Source organism: Rhinoraja longicauda, chromosome 10 (genome assembly GCF_053455715.1).
Source record: "Rhinoraja longicauda isolate Sanriku21f chromosome 10, sRhiLon1.1, whole genome shotgun sequence".
NCBI lineage: Eukaryota > Metazoa > Chordata > Chondrichthyes > Rajiformes > Arhynchobatidae > Rhinoraja > Rhinoraja longicauda.
Window position 1 is genome coordinate 26,893,758 of NC_135962.1, and position 20,830 is coordinate 26,914,587.

The window sequence follows — 20,830 nt, forward strand, 5'->3', positions numbered from 1 at the left end:
TGTGGAGGCTAAGCCAACGGATATTTTTAAGGTGGTGATTGACAGATTCTGAATTAGTTAGTGTGTCTGGGGTTATGGAAGGAAGGCAGGAGAATGCGGTTGAGAAGAAAAGATAGATTAGCCATGATTGAATGGCAGAGTTGACTTGATGAGCCAAATGGCATAACTCTGCTCCGAGAAGTTATGAAGTCAATAGTCAATCAATAGTCGTTTATTTGTCACATACACATAAATGTGTAGTGAAATGAAACATTACCCGCAGTTCAACAATAAGGCCAATAAGAATAATCAATAAAAATGCAATAACACATACAATCATAAACTAACACCAAACAAAAAGAAACATCCATTACAGTGAGTCTCCTCCAGTCCCTCCTCACTGTGATGGAAGGCCAGAATGTCTTTTCTCTTCCCTGCTGTTTTCCCCAGCGATCAGGCTGTTGGAGTTGCCACGTCGGGGCGGTCGGGGCTCCTGACATTGAAGCCCCCACCGGGCGGAGAAAAATCCCGCGGCCTATTCCAGGCCGCGCCGGACGGTGAAAGGTCCGCGGCGGGCCGACCCAAGCCCCGCGATTCGGGGCGGGCGAAGACGCTGCCGCTGTCCATGTAGTGCTGTGTGCATTGCTGCTACTGGTATATAGTGTTGCAGAAATGAATGCATTTCCAGATTTAGAAAGGTGCTTTTATATCTCAAACGCTCTCCCTGAATTGGCATATATTAAGCCTTTTGTAATGATAAACAAATAATTTGATTCTTTCAATCGGAAAGCTATTTTCTCCAAACTTTTTTCCACATTAAAAATTATGAATAAACTCTATTTGATTTTTAAAATTATTATTGTTTGTTATTGTCACATGTACCGAGGTACAGTGAAAAGCTTTTTTCATTGCATGCTAACCAGTCAGCGAAAAGACTATACATGGTTACAATCAAGCCGTCCACAGTGTAAAGATACAGGATAAAAGGGAGTATCGCTGGAATTATCGCAGTTTAAACTCGCTGGAATTTAGAAGACTGAGGGGGGATCTTATAGAAACATATCACATTCTTAAGGGGTTGGAGAGGTTAGATGCGGGAAGATTGTTCCCGATGTTGGGGAAGAACGGAGATGAGGAAGAACTTTTTCAGTCAGAGAGTGGTGAAGGTGTGGAATTCTCTGCCTCAGAAGGCAGTGGAGGCCAGTTCGTTGGATGCTTTCAAGAGAGAGCTGGATAGAGCTCTTAAGGATAGCGGAGTGAGGGGGTATGGGGAGAAGGCAGGAACGGGGTACTGATTGAGAGTGATCAGCCATGATCACATTGAATGGCGGTGCTGGCTCGAAGGGCTGAATGGCCTACTCCTGCACCTATTGTCTATTGTCTATTGAAGTCCAGAACCAGGGGTCACAGCTTAAGGATAAGGGGAAGTCTTTTAGGACCGAGATGAGAAAACATTTCTTCACACAGAGAGTGGTGAGTCTGTGGAATTCTCTGCCACAGAAGGTAGTTGAGGCCAGTTCATTGGCTATATTTAAGAGGGAGTTAGATGTGGCCCTGTGGCTAAAGGGATCAGGGGGTATGGAGAGAAGGCAGGTACAGGTTACTGAGCTGGATGATCAGCCATGATCATATTGAATGGCGGTGCAGGCTCGAAGGTCCGAATTGCCTACTCCTGCACCTATTTTCTATGTTTCTATGTTTTCTATGTATCGTTGGAGTATGAAATGCTGCTGTTGGAGTAAGTTCATAAGTTCTAGGAACAGAATTAGGCCATTCGGCCCATCAAATCCACTCAAACATTCAATCATGGCTGATCCATCTTTTCCTTTCGACCTCATTCTCCTGATTTCTCCCCATAACCCCTGACACCCTTACTGATTAAAAGTCTGAAGTAGATGTTTAAAAGAGTGGAGCGATTGTAATGAATGATTGTAGATCCACTTCTGGGATCAGCACACAAAGAGTCGCCTGGTTTTGACGCCAGCTTTAGTAAAATGAACATTTAATGTATAATTTACAATTAGTAAACAAAGATAAATTCTGTGCGTCTCTTTTTGAAAGATGTTGTTCTAGTCAATACTGAATGAGGGTTCTTGGATATAACGTTTGAACTGCTTTGTGAATAACTTAGAAGTAGGAAGGTCAGTGCAGTTGCTGGAGTAACACAGCTGGATGTGTCTAATGTGAGCCACATGCAAGGCCTTACATCACCAGGTGCTTGTGCAGTGACCCAGCTGGAGGGGAAAATTACATTTATCAGGAACCATCAAATCTCACAACAAACGTGGGCCCTCCCTGCTTTATGAGTCCAGAGAGCCTGTCTGCCTGGATTATCGCAGCAGCTGGATATGATACTAGTAAAAAGTATCTGAATGAAGTCAACCTTTACATATATTTTCGTAATGCTTCTCGCACACGGAGAAAATATATTTATTTGGAAAGTAACTCATTGGGCACCACATATTTACACACTATGTAAAGTCTGTGACATATGTCACATTACATCCATTAATGACCACATCTCATTTAACAATTCGGCCAAACTCATACACTGGCCAATTGGCACCTTCTGGCTTGCAAACCAAAACATTGTGTGTACACCATAACATTTCATAGTAAATCAAATATCCAGCTAATTGACCCCTTAGGATTAGAGTGAGCCGCTGTTAATAATTCTGGATCATTCAGAAGAGGTGGAGTTTATTTTTCTGCCATCGGTTTAGACAAAATCAGGGCGTGAATATGTTTCCGTTTCAGTTTTAGAAATGCAGCATGGAAACAGGCCCGTCAGGCCTCTGAGTCCACACCAACCATCAATAACCCGTTCCTCACACTAGTTCTATGTTATCTCACTTTCACACCCACTCCCTACACACGTGGCAATTTACAGAGGTCAAATAACCTACAAACCCTGCACGTCTTTTGGATGTTGAAGGAAACCGGAGCACCCAGCGGAAACCCACGCAGTCACAGGGAGAACATGCAAACTCCACACAGAGAGCAACTGAGGTCAGGATCGAACCAAGGTCTCTGGCGTTGTGAGGCAGCAGCTCTATCAGCTGTTCCAACATGGCCCTATGCTTTTTCTTAAACTCTAATCTATGTCTCTATCTGTTAAAATTGCACAATTAGCCAGATGTGTGCTCTCTATGAAAAATATAATCTGGGTAATTATCGCCAAATGGTCCACTTTCATAAGCAGAGCAATGGAAGGTATGATGTTCGTTTGACGGCTCTGGGCCTGTATTCACTGGTGTTTTGAAGGATGAGACCTCATTGAAACTTACCAAATAGAGAAAGGCCTGAATAGAATAGATGTGGAATGATGTTTCCATTAGTGGGAGAGTATAGGACCAGAGGACATAGCCTCAGAATAAAAGGATGTACCTTTAGAAAGAAGATGAGGAGGAATTTCTTGAGGGTGGTAAATCTGTGGAATTCATTGCCACAGATGGCCGTGGAGGCCAAGTCATTGGGTATTTTTAAAGTGGAGATTGATAGGTTCTTTATTTGTAAGGGTGTCAAAGGTTATGGAGTGAAGGCAGGAGAATTGTGTTGAGTGGGAAAGATAGATCAGCCAAGGTTGAATAGTAGAGTAGACTCGATGGGCCGAATTGCCTAATTCTGCCTTATGAAAATAAAAAATTGCCTATGCCTTATGAAAATGTGATTGAAGAACGGTCTTGTCCTGAAATGTCACCTATCGATGTTCTCCAGAGATGCTGCCTGACCCGCTGAGTTACTCCAGCACTTTGTGTCCTTTTCTGAAAAATGAGTTTTGAATTAAAATAGCAACTGGACATAGCAGCAGAATAAAATTAAGATCTCTGTTAGTACCAAAGATTCTCCAAAGAATCATACTCATTTTAATGATTCTTGATCACATTGATTCCAATGATGTTAATGAGGGGTGATCTTATAGAGGAGTACAAAATCATGAGAGGAATAGATCAGGTAAATGCACAGCCTTTTGTCGAGAGTAGGGGAATGGAGAACCAGAGGACAAAGATTTAAGGTGAGGGGGGAAAGATTTTAAAAGGGTTGTGGGTATATGGAATGAGCTGCCAGAGGAGGTAGTTGAGGCAGGGACATAGATAGGATAGGTTTCGAGAGATATGGGCCAAATACAGGCAGGTGTGTCCAGTGTAGATTGGGCATGTTGGTCGGTATTGGCAAGTTGGGCCTGTTTCCACGCTGTACGACTCTTTGACTATGACTATGAGTGAAATTAATCATACTGAAAGCGTTAAATATTTGCTGTGTTACACATGATTATTGTTGCTATTTAGTGGATACCCAAAATGTATCTTTTGTGGTAGGCAAGAACTGCAGAATCAATGGGAAGGACACACCATCCTCTCCATATTCATGGAAATTACTCACAGTCATTAGCAGGGTCTGCTTTCTTATCAGAATCAAAACCCCCTACCAGTGACGATTAATGACAGAGGAGTAACAGAAAGCCTGAAAACACATTCTATCTGCTTCACGCCATGTAGGAAGTCAGTCAGATAATTGACTAATAATTAGGCACATCTGCTGCCGATTAACATGTTTATGGTTGATTGACAAAATAAATGCTGTCCATTCTGTAAGATATTTCCACTGATTCCTGGCTTTATAAATTGTTTTGCTTTTTACATTCAAAACATGCAATGTGGATCTTTTTTACAGTTGTGGGCAATGTGTAGCCCAGTGATGCAAATAAACTACTCCACTTAAAGGCCATAATTTACATCAGAAAATAACACAATGCAGTTCAGAAATAATCTATTTTGATCAGGTACAGGAGATAGACAGATAGGTTACACATGTATTTAAAAGTTTAATATCCTTACAAGATCAGTATGAATTGTGTGCCTTATTTAATGCTATTTTGACCGACCATGATATAATTATAAGAGTAAATCTATATCTTTCTTACATGTTCCTTAATGTCCGCCTCTCCCATGAGTGAACAGATTGACTAGGTTTACAATAGAAATTGTTCCATTTCTTTTAATTAAAATTTTCAGAGCATGTTGATGTGCGAAATGAAAGATTGCAATGGATAACCTTAAATTATTGATGAAATGTTAAGCTTCAGTTTAATACAATAAAGGCATTTTCAATTTGAATGTCCCTAAAAGAAAATGGGGATTGAATGTAGCTTATATGCAGCAATAAGTTCATAAATCATAGGAACAGAATTAGACCATTCAGCCCATCGAGTTTACTCCACCATTCGATAATGGCAGATCTATCTTTCCCTCTCAACTCCATTCTTCTGCCTTCTCCCCATAACCCTTAACATCCTTACTAATCAACAATTTGTCAATATCCACCTTAAAAATATCAAGTGGCTTGGCTTCCACAACCTTCTGTGGCAATGAATTCCATAGATTTACTATCCCCTGACTAAAGAAATTCCGCCTCATCTCCTTTCTAAAGGTACGTCCTCTTATTCTGAGGTTATGCCCTCTGGTCCTAGACTCTCCCACTAGTGGAAACATCCTCTCCACATCCACTCTAACCAGGCCTTTCACTATTTGGTAACTTTCAATGAGGTTTCCCCTCATCCTTCTAAACTCCAGTTGTCTCAAAATAAATGCTAACATTGCATTTGCCTTCCTTACTGTCAATTCAATTGCAAATTAACCTTATGGGAATCCTGCACCAGGACACCCAAGTCCCTTTGCACCTCTGATTTCTGAACCCTCTCCCTATTTAGAAAATAATCTATGCCTTCATTCCTACTACCAGAATGCACGACTCCACACTTTGCTGCACTGCATTCCACTGTGATTTACCTTGGTTGTTAATCTGATTGTTGTCAAACCTAATCTAATTAAGCAACACTTAATAAGACTTTCAAATAACTTTGTATTTCTACAAAATGAATGAAACCTATTGTCTTTGGTTCGTCTCTGTGCACAGAAAACCTCACACCCAGTGGAAGGCTGGCAAATCGCACTCTGCCTTCTGGTCAACCTAACTTCCCACTGAATTGGGACTATAACTCATTGAAGTAAATTTAAACCAGAAAACAGTGATAGGAAAATATACCAAAAAAAAGCACCTTAAAGACCTGTTAGTTTCCAGACAGGGTTTTAAAAGGAAGCAAGAGAAAAAAATGGACATCTTGAATTACTATGCAAACGTTTTTCCACTCAGGAGTTGTCGACTCCATGGTAAATTGCACATAAAATACTACTTCATAAAGAAGGTGTGGAAGAAGGAAAAAACAAGAAATTATAAACCATTTAGTCTAACATCTGTTTTGGGGAAGTTATTAGAATCTATAATTAAGGACAGAGTCGCTTAATGTTTAAAGAAATTTGAGTTGATTAGAGAGAGCCAACATGGAATCATAAAGGATAGATCGTGCCTAATGAATGGAATTGAATTATTTGAGGAAGTAATTGAACTTGTCGATGGGGAATGTAATTAAATGGAGTTCAGGAAGGCATTCAGCAGAGATCTATGTGGAGACTTAACTAAAATTAAAGCTCCTTTCAGTGAAGACAATTAACTGACCTGGTTAGGGACTGGTGAAATGACGGCAAGACAGAAAACAGAGTCAAAAAGCACAGAACAGGCTCTTTCACCCAACTCATCCATGCCAACCAAGATGTCAAGCAAGTTGCATTTTCCTGGATTTGGCCCATATCCCTCTAAACCTTTTCTATTCATATACCTGTCCAATAGTCTTGTAATTGAACATTGTAATTGTATCTGCCCTGGCAGCTTCATCAAGCAGCTCATTCCATATACTTACCGTTCTTGGTATGAAATTAAATTTCAGGTAACTTTCACCTCTCACCTTAGATCTAAGTCCTCTAGTTGTCGACTCTAGTTGTGGGAAAACATGGTGGGTATCCACCTTATCCACGCCCTTCAACATTTTATAAGCTCTACAAGCCAACCTTTCACTTCCGACGTGCTAGGAAAAAAAATCCCAGCCTCTCCAGCTTCTCCTTAAAACTGATGTCCTCTAGTCCCAGTTACAAACATAAATCTTTTCTGCACCCTTTCCAGCTTAAATTGCACCCTTCCCATCCTTGTATCTCTAAACTAAATGAAACTAAATAAGGGAGAACATAGAACACTTCAACCAGAGTAAAATGGGGTGCCAATGATCCCTCACTGCTTAAAACAACAAGCTCTTAAATAGATTTATATTCAATTGCACATATGATGCACACTGTAAAATATGCATGCTCCTGTCAACCCAGATGAGTAATCTTTCCATGCCAGTTGAGCCCGTCACCACAAGTTGGCGCTGTAGACAGCATAAAGTGCATTGGTGCAAAGCACAATACTTTAAATGGCTGATGCTAAATTAAAGCAACACTATTCAAAGAAAATGTGTGGTTGCAATTGGGCATATACGGTTTACCTACTACTTAGTGTTTTGGTACTCTTGCATATGCTCCACGGTGAAAAATTATGATCAATGGCAAAACGTGTTCATTTAACGGTAGGCTTTGATTAATGTATGTGACACAATAAGCAGTGCAAAATAGTTGACCCGGCTGGCCTAAATATCTATGTGTTTTATTTTAATAGAATACAAAAATGAATAAAGTATTATTAAATCTGACAATTTTTCATCTGTCATTTAAATTAATAGCATCTATTATGGCCATTAAATCACTGCCAGTAGTGAGAGGCTCAACCACTGAACAGAGGTTGTGATTAATTAGGCCGGATATTTAAAAAGAATAACACGTGACATGTTACAGGATTTGAAAGGGGACACGTGTTTCTACTGTAGCTTCATAGTTCATAGGTTTGTTACCATGTGGTAGGCAGCGGAGAGAAGGCATTAGGACACAGTGCTGTCCAAAATATTGTTTAAAAAGAAAAAAATCCTTAAGAATAACAAGTATTGCACTGTACAAGTTTTTAAAAATCATTTCACAGTATGAGAAGTGTTACAGCCAAGACTATTTGAAGCAAGACAAATATCCTTTTTATAATCTTGATGAGAAGCAAGGTCAAACATGAATCTTTCAGTTAAACAGAGTATCTGAAGCAATTCGTTTTGTAAGCTGATTTCCTAGATGTCAAATATTATTTTATTGTTAAAATATTGGTAGGAGGTCATACTTGTATGAGGGATTATATGACTACTTTGCTATTACAGCATTGCCCCTTCCTCCTGAAGGCTTCTTGCTTCAACTTTGAGTTTATCCTTAAAGTAGTAAAAAAAATAAAGCTTGCACGCCCAGTGACAATTCCTTGTAAAGCTTGGTACATCATCTTTAATCGGACTTTACAGTTAATCGGATTTTATCTTGCACTAAACGTTATTCCCATTACTTTGTGTCTGTACACTGTGCACGGTTCGATTGTAATCATGTACAATCTGTCCGCTGACTAGATAGCAAGCAACAGAAATCTTTTCACTGTACCTCAATACACATGACAACAAATTAAACTAAGTTTGTTCCAGCCCAGAAAAACTTTATCCACGAACATTTATTGGATCTAATTGAATCGATCTAATTGAATCGTGGAGAGACGGACTTTGTTTAGTCTTGCAATGTGTTGCGAGAAAAAAATCTAATTGAGTTTCTGGACAAGATAGAGGTGAATCTTTTCCTTGATGTGTACAGGATATCAATTGCCAAATATTGCCATTAGGGGCGGCATAGTGGAGCAGCAGTAGTGTAGAGCTGCTGCCTCACAGCGCCAGAGACCCGGGTTTGATCCTGACTATGGATGCTGTTGGTATGGAGTTTGTACGTTCTCGCTCTGACAGCCTGGGTTTTCTACCGGTGCCCCGGTTTCCTCCCACATTTCAAAGACGTACAGGGTTGTAGGCTAATTGTCTACGGAAAATTGTAGATTGTCCCTATTGTGTGTAAGATAATGCTAGTGTGTGGGGATCGCTGGTCGGCACGAAATCGGTGGGCCGAAGGGGCTGTTTCCACGCTGTATCTTTAAACTAAACTAAGTACTTTGCACTTGTGCGATAGCTAATCAGGCCTTTCAAAAATATCTCAAAGAACTTTTAGTACACTGGATGGTTTTGAAATTGGTGAATCTTGATACAGAAACAAATTTAGTAGTGCTTTTGCACATATCAACAGTGAGGTGAATAGCCAGTCATTCTCTTAAATGGAGGTTGTTGATCCAATCTGATATTTCATCCACAGAGGTCATTTTCCAATCTCATGCCTCCTGCAGGGAACCCTGTCTGGGGGAACTTCCACTCCATTCGACATCAGAACTAATGGCAAAAAATGTGTGCCGTGCACTCCGTTATTTGATGAGAGTTGCCAATTGCTGAGGTACCCCACAGAGGTAAAAATTGATTCCTAATATCTGTGGGCTCAGCAAGAGGTTGAAAAGAGATATAATAGATGCCGTAGACAAATACATCATGAGCATTTTATTGAAATTGTATCTCTCTGTTCACAGTGTAAAATATTACCTCGATATTATCCACAACTAGGATCTATAGAGATTCTAATGAAAGGCAGGTAGAGTTCAAATGCTTTATTTGTACGATATAATTTGAAATTTCAAAGCAGAACAGAACATTGAGCTTGATGAGCACAAGCACTTGTACAGGCACCAAAACAAAGTGTAAAATGTAGAAACAAAGAACGGCCAGAAGAACCCTCCTGTGTGTGTAGGATAATGCTAGTGTATGGGGTCATCACTGGTCGGCCTGGGCTGAAGGGCCTGTTTCCGCTTTGTTTCTAAACTAAACTAAACTAATAAAATAGTTGGAAAGAATTATCAGTTCCCTTCTCGACAAAGCACATGATAGATGTGGCTCAAACCTCTAGTATTTTGAACCCTTCTGTATTTATTATATGTTATTATACTTTAAAACTGTTTTTCTGAAGTACAATGCGGGTCATTGAATGTGGATGACCTTTATGGAACATGAGAAACACAATCTGTAGTGCTGTCAGTAAGCCAGAGGTACGATAAGCTTAGTTTCAACTCCTTCAACTCGAAAGTAATATTTTTCATCAAAAGGATGATTTGAACTTCTATCGCATCATTAGGAATGTATAGGCACAAAATGCTGGAGTAACTCAGCGAGTCAAGCAGCATGTCTGGAAAAAAGGAATAGGTGATGTTGTAGGTCAAGACCCTTCTTCAGACTGAGAGACAGGGGACAGGGAAACGAGAGATATGAAAAGGAACATAGAACAAGTGGATGAAAGGAATGCAAAAGGACAAATCAAAGCCAGCAACGATGATCAAGGAAAGCTGGAGCCCCCAATGGTTCATTGGTGGCTGTGGAGAAGGTGATAACAAGTGATACGAACAGTGAAACTTAGCAGGATGACAATGAAACTAGCATGATGACTAGGGTGGGGGAGGGACGGAGAGAGGGTTGGAAGGGTTACTTGAAGTTAGAGAAATCATACCACTGGGTTGTCAGCTGCCCAAGCGAAATATGAGATGCTGTTCCTCCAAATTGAGTTTGGCAGTGGAGTTTGGCAGTGGAGGTTGGCAGTGGAGTTTGACAGTGGAGTTTGACAGTGGAGTTTGACAGTGGAGTTTGACAGTGGAGTTTGACAGTGGAGTTTGGCAGTGGAGTTTGGCAGTGGAGTTTGACAGTGGAGTTTGGCAGTGGAGTTTGGCAGTGGAGTTTGGCAGTGGAGTTTAGCAGTGGAGTTTGACAGTGGAGTTTGGCAGTGGAGTTTGGCAGTGGAGTTTGGCAGTGGAGTTTGGCAGTGGAGTTTGGCAGTGGAGTTTGACAGTGGAGTTTGACAGTAGAGTTTGACAGTGGAGGAGACCCTTCCTACACATTGGGAATGTATCGTTGTATTTCAACATTCCCAGCCTCTATATCTGTGAATAGGTTAATATCAAGAGATATCTACCACATTTCCACCCTATTCCCTGAAGGGGATACTTGATAGAAGTATATAAAATGATGAAGTGCATAGATAGGGTGAACAGTCAGAACCTTTTTATCCCAGGGTGGAAATGTCCAACACTAAAGGGCATATCTTTAAGGTGAGAGGGGAAAGGTTTAATAGAGTTGTGTGGGGCAACTTTTTACAAAGAGATGGTGGGGACGTGGAACGCACTGCCAGGGTTGAGGCAGACACGATAGGTGAAGAGGTTTTGGATAGGCACGTGGAAATGCAGGGAATAGATATGGCCCATTACAGGGAGTTGAAATCAGTTTGACTTGCCATCATGTTTGGCACAAACATTGTGGGCCGAAGGGCCCATTTCTGTGCTATATTGTTTTATGTTTTATGAATAATCCCTTCCAGGATACAGTTTCCCGGGCAATGTTGGTCTTCTAGCACTCTACACAATTTATTATATTTTATTTGTAGACTATTAAACTGCTTCAAAGTTGAATTTGGAAATGCATTTGTGGTTGGTAGCACTAAATATGCTGCAAGGTAGTCGCTCCACATTCAATTTTCCAGCAACTGGTGGTCCGGCATTTCCTTTAATCGGGACAAAATTACGAGAGCGCACGTGAAATCCACCCCCCCCCCCCCCCCCCCACCCCACAAGAAGTCCCCCCAAAAATGTGACGCCTACGCCGGGTAAGGCGGCTGATCTCGACCTCGTTGGGACTTCCGTGGCTGGACTTCTGATCGGTGGGTTTGATTTGCCCCCTGCGGCCGGGGCTCTGGAACTGTGGCCTGGCCGGAGACTTTGAATCCATTCCCATAGCCGACTTCCGAGGCCGACTTTGTGGCCCGGTATCTCAACCCATGGGCGGCCTAGGCGGACCATTCCAGTACCGTTAGACTCTGCTCAGAGGCTGTGACCTCTGTGGGTCTGACAAAACAGATAATCCAGCAAGGAAAATCAGTGGTGGAACTATAGTTGCATGTTCTACTTCGTTCCAATTTTTTAAAGTAGTGTGGAACTCACTGTTGCCCCATTTAGCGCTTTCCATCTGAGGATAAACTTCTAGACATCCACATTCGGTGAAGGCAATTGTGAATACATTTCTGAGTGTGTGATGTATACATGCAACAATATGATAATGCTGCACCTATGCATTGCAAAAATACACAGAGTTAAAATGGCGATTTTACAGGAAGAGAAAATCATAGAACCCGTTCAACACTCGAAATGGGCGGCACCGATTGTCTCCATTGACAAGGCAGACGGTAGTGTGAGAATCTGCGGAGACTACAGGTTAATGGTGAATACAGCAGCTCGATCTGATACATATCCGATACCTCGGCTTGATGAGTTGTTTACGAAGCTGGTGAAGAGGAAGCAGTTCACCAAACTTGACCTGTCACACGCTTACCAGCAGTTGGTTTTGTCGTCAGGATCCCGTGAACTGGTGACGATAAATACCCATTGCGGGTTATTCCAATACACCAGAATGCCATTTGGCATTTCAACAGCACCGGCTGTATTTCAGCGTACGATGGACAATCTTCTGGCGGTGATTTCTGGAGTTGCTGTTTATCTGGACGATCTGCTCGTCACAGGTAGTTCCGAGGAAGAACACCTCAACAACCTCGAACAAGTCCTCCAAGATGCAGGCCTACGACTGAAACGAGAAAAATGCTCCTTTCTTGTCAATGAAGTCCAATACCTGGGCCATAAGGTGAGCACTGAAGGGCTGCAGCCAGTGGATGAACGAGTCAAAGCCATCGATGAGCTGGCTGAACCGAAGAACGTCAGAGAACTGAAGGCGTTCCTTGGGATGCTGAACTATTACGGCAAATTTCTGCCTAATCTCTCAACCATGCTCGAACCGCTTCATCAACTGCTGTGCAAAACAGTTTGATGGCACTGGAGACCAGCTCAACGGAATGCGTTCGCACAAGCTAAGCAAAGCCTGAAATCGTCCAAAGTTCTGATGCACTACGACAGCAACAAGCCGCTCGTTCTCTCCTGCGATGCCAGCCCTTACGGAGTAGGAGCAGTGCTGTCACATGTCATGGAAGATGGCACGGAAATGCCAATAGGCTATGCTTCACGCAGTATGAATAACGCCGAACGCAACTACTTGCAGCTGGATAAGGAGGGTCTAGCCATAGTCTTCGGCGTCAAGAAGTTCCACGCATACTTGTACGGATGACGATTCGTAATCAACACCGACCACAAGCCGCTTCTTGGGTTGTTCAGTAACGACAAGGCCATTCTGCTAATGGCTTCGCCGTGAGTGATTCGCTGGTCGCTAACACTGGCAGTGTACGAGTACGACATCACGTACAAACCGGGCTTAGCCAACGCCAACGTGGATGCGCTTAGCTGACTCCCACAACGAGCGACGGTATCGCAAGCGCCAATACCAGGAGAAATCGTCCTTCTGATGAGCGAGTTGGAGAAATCGCTCATCACTCCATCGCGTGTTCGCACCATGACACAGAGGGATCCGATTCTGTCTCGTGTTCGCGAATACATCATGAACGGGTGGCCAGACAAACCACCAAATAATGATTTCAAGCCCTACTTCAGTCGCAAAGTGGAGCTGAGCATTCACGAGGGTTGTCTTCACTGGGGTAGTCATGTTGTACTACCACCCCAATGTCACTCGCAAATGATCGAGGAAGTGCATGATGCCCATCCGGGTATTGTGAAGATGAAAGCGATCACTAGCAGTTGTGTGTGGTGGCCTGGAATCGATAAGGACTTAGAGCACAAAGTCCGAGCGTGTTCAGAATGCCAAATGCATTAGTGGGATCCGCCCAAAGCACCATTGTATTCATGGGCGCATCCTAGTCTACCGTGGTCGCGGGCTCATGCCGAATATGCCGGCCCGGTACAGTGAAAGATGTTGCTTGTTCTCATCGATGCATATTCAAAGTGGATTGAAATGCATATCACAAGTGAATCAACCAGTGACGTCACTATCGACAAGCTTCGCTTCTTGTTCGCGACACATGGCCTTCCGCATACACTGGTTTCTGACAACGGCCCATGTTTCACTAGCGAAAAGTTCGCAAACTTCATGAAAGCGAATGGCATTCGTCATGTCAAAAGTGTGCCATACCATCCAGCAACCAATGGTCTCGCAGAGAGCACTGTGCCGATGGTGAAGACAGCGCTGCGCAAGATGTTGGGACCGCTGCAAACGCGTGTCGCTCGATTCCTCATTTTGTATCGTTCAATGCCGCAAACTTCTACAACGCAAACGCCGGCTGAAATGCTGATGAAAAGGAAAATTCGCACGCGTTTCAACATCGCGGTGCCAGATAAAAATGCGACCATTGGTGACAAACAATTCTCGCAAAAGTTGCACCACGATTCACGCCCAGCTCGAGAATTTGAGGAGGGAGAGAGTGTGCTAGTGCGCAACTATGCGAGAGGGAAGAAATGGGTACCAGGACGTATGGCAAAGAAACTAGGTCCTGTCTCGTACCAGGTCGAGGTTCACGTCAACGGTGTAGAAATCTGGAAACGTCACGCAGACCAGATTCTGAAACGCGAAATCGACTCTCCCACAACCAACGAAACGGGAGATTCGATAGATTTTGACATGGGTACGCCCACAGTGTTCGATGAAGATGTCAAAGAAAGAAGTGTTGCACATGAAAACTTCGACGAAAGCAACCACGATGACACCGTCGAGGACGCGACATCAGAGTTCAACGAAGAATGCAGGACCCAAAGCAAAATAGAAAGCGACCGGATTACTACGGATGTTGACAACGGACTTGACTATGCTGACTCTGTTAAATGGATAATGTAAACGCCACGAAAATGTGGTTATTATTAATGGAAAGGATTGTAGCATGAATACTCTTTCGACATTACATTGAAGATGATACTCACATTCAAAATAAGAATTGGATATGTAAACTTTGATTTGGATTGTAATTGGATACAAAATGATGCATATTTTTGGACTTATTTAAATTGGGTTTTGTTATAGAAAAATACTTTGGAAACATAATGGATATAAAGACCATTTTGATATTGGATTGTTTTATACGTATTAGTATGCTTTAGATGGAAGAAAAGTATCACAATTCTAAGGGGGGATACATGTGATGTATATATGCAACAATATGGTAATGCTGCACCTGTGCATTGCAAAAATACACAGCGCTAAAATGGCGATCTTGTGTTGTTTTGGTCTCCCACTTAATGCGTGCTTTTGAGAATGATACTGAGTAGAACGTATCAGTGTTTTATATTTATTTGACAACAGGTGAAAATCTTTATTGGATGTTCATATTATTTATTGGATTTTCTATTAAATAGCATCTCTTGAGTAAGTATATGTGAGGTTTTAATTTAAGGATAATTAATTGCTACCAGTTCAGCAATGCATATAACATTATTTTAATCAGAGTTGGTAAGAAGTGCATGATATGGGGATAACAGTTTTTTGATAACAAAATTCTTGGGTTTAAATTATTTATACTGGAAATATTAAAGTTGCGAATATTTTACAAATATCATTTTAATCCTTGAACTGCTTGAAATTCCAAATGTTAATCTCTGTGAATTGCCTTTTTACATCTTTCGCAAAGTCCACATTCGTCACATGGAATTAAAGCTGGTCAACGAGAGGGAGAAATTCTATGATGTTATTCTAACACAGGCTTTGGCTTCCTTTAATTTAGTTTAGTTTAGAGACAAAGTGTGGAAGCGGGCCCTTTGGCCCACTGAATCAGCGCTGACCAATGATCATCTGTACACTAATTCTATCCTATACACTAGGGACAATTTACAGAAGCCAATTAGCCTACAAACCTACACGTCTTTGGAATGTGGGAGGAAACTGGAGCACTGGGAGAAAACCCAAGGGCGAACTAAGGGAGAACATACAAACTCTGTACCAACAGCACCCATAGTCAGGATCAAACCCGGGTCTCTGGCACCGGTAGCAACTCTACCAATGCACCACTGTGCCACCCTAATGACATACCCCTGTCCTCCTTACTATCGAAGTGATCTTTAAGAGTTGCTGTTTCAAAAAGGTAGCTAATATCAAAGACCTACACCAACCTGGCCACGCTCTCTTTTCCCTTCTGCCATCCGGAAGAAGGTATAGGTGTCTGAAAACAGTAGCGCCCAGGTTCACGGGAAGCTTCTTCCCTATAACCATCAGGCTATTGAACACTACGAACTCCAACTAAACTCCAAACTGCCAGAGTTGCACTGGGGACTTTGCGCTTTGTTTAATTTTGCATTACATTGTTTTCTTAAAATTTATTAAACTTCTTGTTTTTTGTTTGTTTATTATATAATCGATAGATTACTGTGTTTACAGATCTTTTGTGATGTTATTGCAAGTAAGAATGTCATTGTTCCGGTTCACGACATATGATAATGAAACACTCTTGCTCACTTGACTAAATACCAACAAACCATTTACTTCCCTAATCACTTGCTTCACTTGTATTTATCCTTCAGCTACATGTCCAAGGGCATGTAAATCATGTTGTACATCAACATTATTCCATCTCTCAGCATGTTAGAAAAAACAGTTCACCTTTCTTGTTGAAAGTGGATCACCACATTTTTTCACATCAAATTCCATGGCTTATGTTCTTGACCACTCCTTCAATTTGCTTATTTCCAGTTGAAGCCTCTTCACATCCTCTTCACAATTAAATAATCTCATCTAGTATAGTTACATCCGAAAACATGACAATATAGCATTTGGTATCCTCAGCAAATTGCTGATATAGATTGTAAATAGTTGAGTCCCAAGCACTAATACCTGGTAGCCATTGGTTATAACCTGCTAATCCTAGGGTTGTTTATTTCCATTCTTTGCTTTCTGTTTGATAACCAATTTCTTGATCCATAAGACCTTAGGCATAGGAGTAGAATGAGGCCATTTGGCCCATCGAGGCTGCTCCGCCATTCAATCATGGCTGATCTATTTTTTCCTCTCACCCCATTCCCCGGCATTCTCACTGTAACCATTGATGCCCTTATTAATCAAGAACCATTGAGAGGGGGGAAGAGAGGGGGACTGGTGTGAGACTGGTCCTTGGTTATGCTGGCCTTGCTGAGGCAGCCTGAAGTGTAAATGGAGTCAATGGAAGGAAGGTTGGTTTGCCTGATGATCTGGGTCTTAACTGTGGAACTTGATTGCATCTCTTCTTGGTCTGTGCGAGAATGGAGGTGAGGAGGAATTTCTTTAGCCACAGGGTGGTGAATCTGTGGAATTCATTGCCAAAGTCATTGGGTATTTTCAAAGCAGAGATCGATAAGTTCTTGCACAAAAGGACACAAAGTGCTGGAGTAACCAACGGGTCAGGCAACGTCTCCGGAGAACATGGATAGGTGACATTTTGGGTTGAGACCCTTCTTCAGACTCTTGATTCGTGAGGGCGTCAAAGGTTATGGGAAAAAGGCAGGAAAATGGGGTTCAGTATGAAAAATAGATCAGCCATGATCGCATGGCAGAGTAGACTCGAAGGGCCGAATGGTGGAATTCTGCTCCTATGTCTTATGATCTTGTGGTCTTGAAAATGTGGCATAATAGCACTGATTTATACTTGTGTCTTGGTTGTCCATCAGGTTAGTGGCCTTAGCTGTCTAGCGCTAAGACATTATTGTCCTGTGCCACAAAGCAAATGAATTGTCCACTATTGACTCCATTATTTACACTGACATGGATAGAAAATTGGTTGGCAGACAGAAAGCAAAGAGTGGGGATAAATGGGTCCCTTTCAGAATGGCAGGCAGTGACTAGTGGGGTACCGCAAGGCTCGGTGCTGGGACTGCAGCTATTTACAATATACATTAATGACTTGGATGAAGGGATTTAAAGTACCATTAGTAAATTTGCAGATGATACAAAGCTGGGTGGCAGTGTGAACTGTGAGGAAGATGCTATGAGGTTGCAGGGTGACTTGGACTGGTTGTGTGAGTGGGCGGATGCATGGCAGATGCAGTTAAATGTGGATAAGTGTGAGGTTATCCACTTTGGTGGTAAGAATAGGAAGGCCGATTATTATCTGAATGGTGTCAAGTTAGGAAAAGGGGACGTACAATGAGATCTGGGTGTCCTAGTGCATCAGTCACTGAAAGGGAGCATGCAGGTACAGCAGGCAGTGAAGAAAGCCAATGGAATGTTGGCCTTCATAACAAGAGGAGTTGAGTATAGGAGCAAAGAGGTCCTTCTGCAGTAGTACAGGGCCCTAGTGAGACCGCACCTGGAGTACTGTGTGCAGTTTTGGTCTCCAAATTTGAGGAAGGATATTCTTGCTATTGAGGGCGTGCAGCGTAGGTTTACTAGATTAATTCCCGGAATGGCGGGACTGTCATATGTTGAAAGACTGGAGCGGCTAGGCTTGTATACACTGGAATTTAGAAGGATGAGAGGGGATCTTATCGAAACATATAAGATTATTAAGGGATTGGACACGTTAGAGGCAGGAAACATGTTCCCAATGTTGGGGGAGTCCAGAACCAGGGACCACAGTTTAAGAATAAGGGGTAGGCCATTTAGAACAGAGATGAGGAAAAGCTTTTTCAGTCAGAGTTGTGAATCTGTGGAATTCTCTGCCTCAGAAGGCAGTGGAGGTCAATTCTCTGAATGCATTCAAGAGAGAGCTAGATAGAGCTCTTAAGGATAGCGGAGTCAGGGGGTATGGGGAGAAGGCAGGAACGGGGTACCGATTGAGAATGATTTGCCATGATCACATTGAATGGTGGTGCTGGCTCGAAGGGCTGAATGGCCTACTCCTGCACCTATTGTCTATTGTCTATTGACTGTCAACGGCAAGGATTTTTCCTGTTCATAATTTATTCCATATGTGCATTCAATTAGAGCCATGTCATTCAATGCTTGGGCATTATTGAAAAGTAATATATTGTCAGGGATCAATGAATCACAGAAGCCCAGTGCCATTAACACAGCTGTGATGTTACAAGTGAATGCACTGCTTTTTGCCTGTTCTAATTCCCTCAGTCTTTTAAAATTCTGCAAAATAATCGACATGAAAGAAATTGAATTGGCAGCCAGTCTGTATCTCTTTGCTTGTTGAGGGATTGCTTGGTCAGAGAATCAATCAATACGGAAACAGACCCTTCAACCCACTGAGTGCATGTCGACCACTAAAATATTTGTATAAACCTTTTTCTTTAACTAATGAGCCCAATGTTCTCTGCTTTTGAGGGCAAACTGATAGTTGCGACCAGTTGCTCAGCGTCGTCAGGTTTTCATGTTTTATGTTTAGCATTTCATTTTTCAGCGTTTATGTCTGCTCAGTTATTAACACAGTTGTTCAACGGTAGAGCTGCAGCCTCACAGCGCCAGAGACCCACGTTCGATTCTGACTATTGGCACCATGGGTGCTTCCGTTTCCTCCCACACTCCAAAGACCTGTGGGTTTTAGAGGTTAATTGCCTTCTGTAAATTGTCTTTAGTGCGCAGGATCTGAAAGTGGGATAGTATAGAACCGGTGATCGATCACTGGGCCAAAGGGCCTGTTTCCATGTGTAAGAGCTGTAGATGTTGGTCTATACCAAAGATATGCACGAAATGTTGGAGTAACTCAGCAGGTCAGGCAGCAACTCTGGAGAAAAGGGATTGGTGACGTTTTGGGTCAGAAAGTTTCCTACTCCTTTTCTCCAGAGATGCTGACTGACCCGCTGAGTTACTCCAGCACGTTGATGATGATGATGATACTTTATTGTTACATGTACTGAGATACAGTGAAATGCTGTGTTTTGCATACATCCCAGTAAAATCATGGAGCTGATCTCACCTAGGCAGTACACAATTGTTGCCACGTCTGGCCCTGACAAAGTTACAAAAGTTCACCGAACAGTCTATCCACTGCCTGCCGCCAGACATGGCAGCAGTCTCCCCTCCACTGGGTCCCCCTTCGTTCTCACTCCACATCCACATCCCCACGCCTGTTTCCATGCTGTAATCTCTAAACTAATCTAAAGCTGATTGTTGCATTTCACTCAGTTAGGCAGGTACTCTGATCATAGTTTGATGAGTAAATAAATAACTGCTTCATATTCACAGCAGGTGTTTGCAGACCAACATGGTGTGAGGCAGTCGGAGATTGACCTGGCGGGTTTGTCTGGCAATGGAAGGCAGCGAAGTGCAGGAGTCACTTCTGACAGATTCAATGAAGCACGAGCAATCAATCTCAGTCTAACAATTCTTGGAAATGTTATTAGGTGAGCTTAACCCAACCTGACCTTTCTTCAAAAAGTAAATGAAACCAATATTGCATCTGGAGTCCAGCTTGCAGTTTTAATATTTATGTCTAATCCCCGTACTGGCAATTCTTTATACTGTGCACAGTAAACAAAATCGGTATGACCGAGCCTTGATGTCTTTATGTACCTGCTGTTAAAATGAGAAACTGCAAACTATTCATTGCACATTGTACAATTCTCTCATCAGCCATGGCTCTGGGCAAGTGAGTGCAGTACATTCCCTGGTGGAACTCACCGCTTACCAGATTACTCAGCTAAATCCACGGAGGGAACATTTATGGTGAGTTTTCTCTGGTATTTAGAAGTATCTATTAACTTTTCGCAACTGAGAAAGTCAGAAATAAGATAACAAGGAACGGCAGTTGCTAAATTATTAATTATTAAAGAACTATTAATCAGAACGGCGCTGTGGCGCAGCGGGAGAGTTGCTTCCTCACAGTGCCAGAGACCTGGGTTTGATTCTGACTACTGGTGCTGTCTGCACAGAGTTTGTATCTTCTCACTGTGAAGGAGTTGGGTTTCTCTGGGTGCTCCCGTTTCCTCCACATTCCAAAGACGTGCAGGTTTGTAGGTTAACTGGCTTCTGTAAATTGTAAATGACCCCAGTATGTAGGACAGTGCTAGCCTATGGGGTGATCGCTGGTCGGCGCGGACTGGCTTGGGCCGCAGGGCCTGTATCTCTAAAGTCTAAAGGTCTATTAACTTTTCGCAACTGAGGGAGCCATTAGTGATAACAAGGAACTTCTAACAAGGA

At 42.4% G+C, this 20,830-nt stretch overlaps 1 long non-coding RNA gene across 1 annotated transcript in view; it reads left to right on the plus strand.

Annotated features, from left to right (window-relative positions):
- The window catches only part of LOC144597299 (uncharacterized), a 162,412-nt gene extending 142,068 nt beyond the window's left edge, over positions 1-20,344 (plus strand). The window contains exons 2-3 of the long non-coding RNA XR_013547729.1: positions 19,877-20,034; positions 20,264-20,344. This is a non-coding gene — a long non-coding RNA (uncharacterized LOC144597299). The remainder of the gene's footprint in view (positions 1-19,876; positions 20,035-20,263) is intronic.
- The last annotated feature ends 486 nt before the right edge of the window (positions 20,345-20,830 follow it).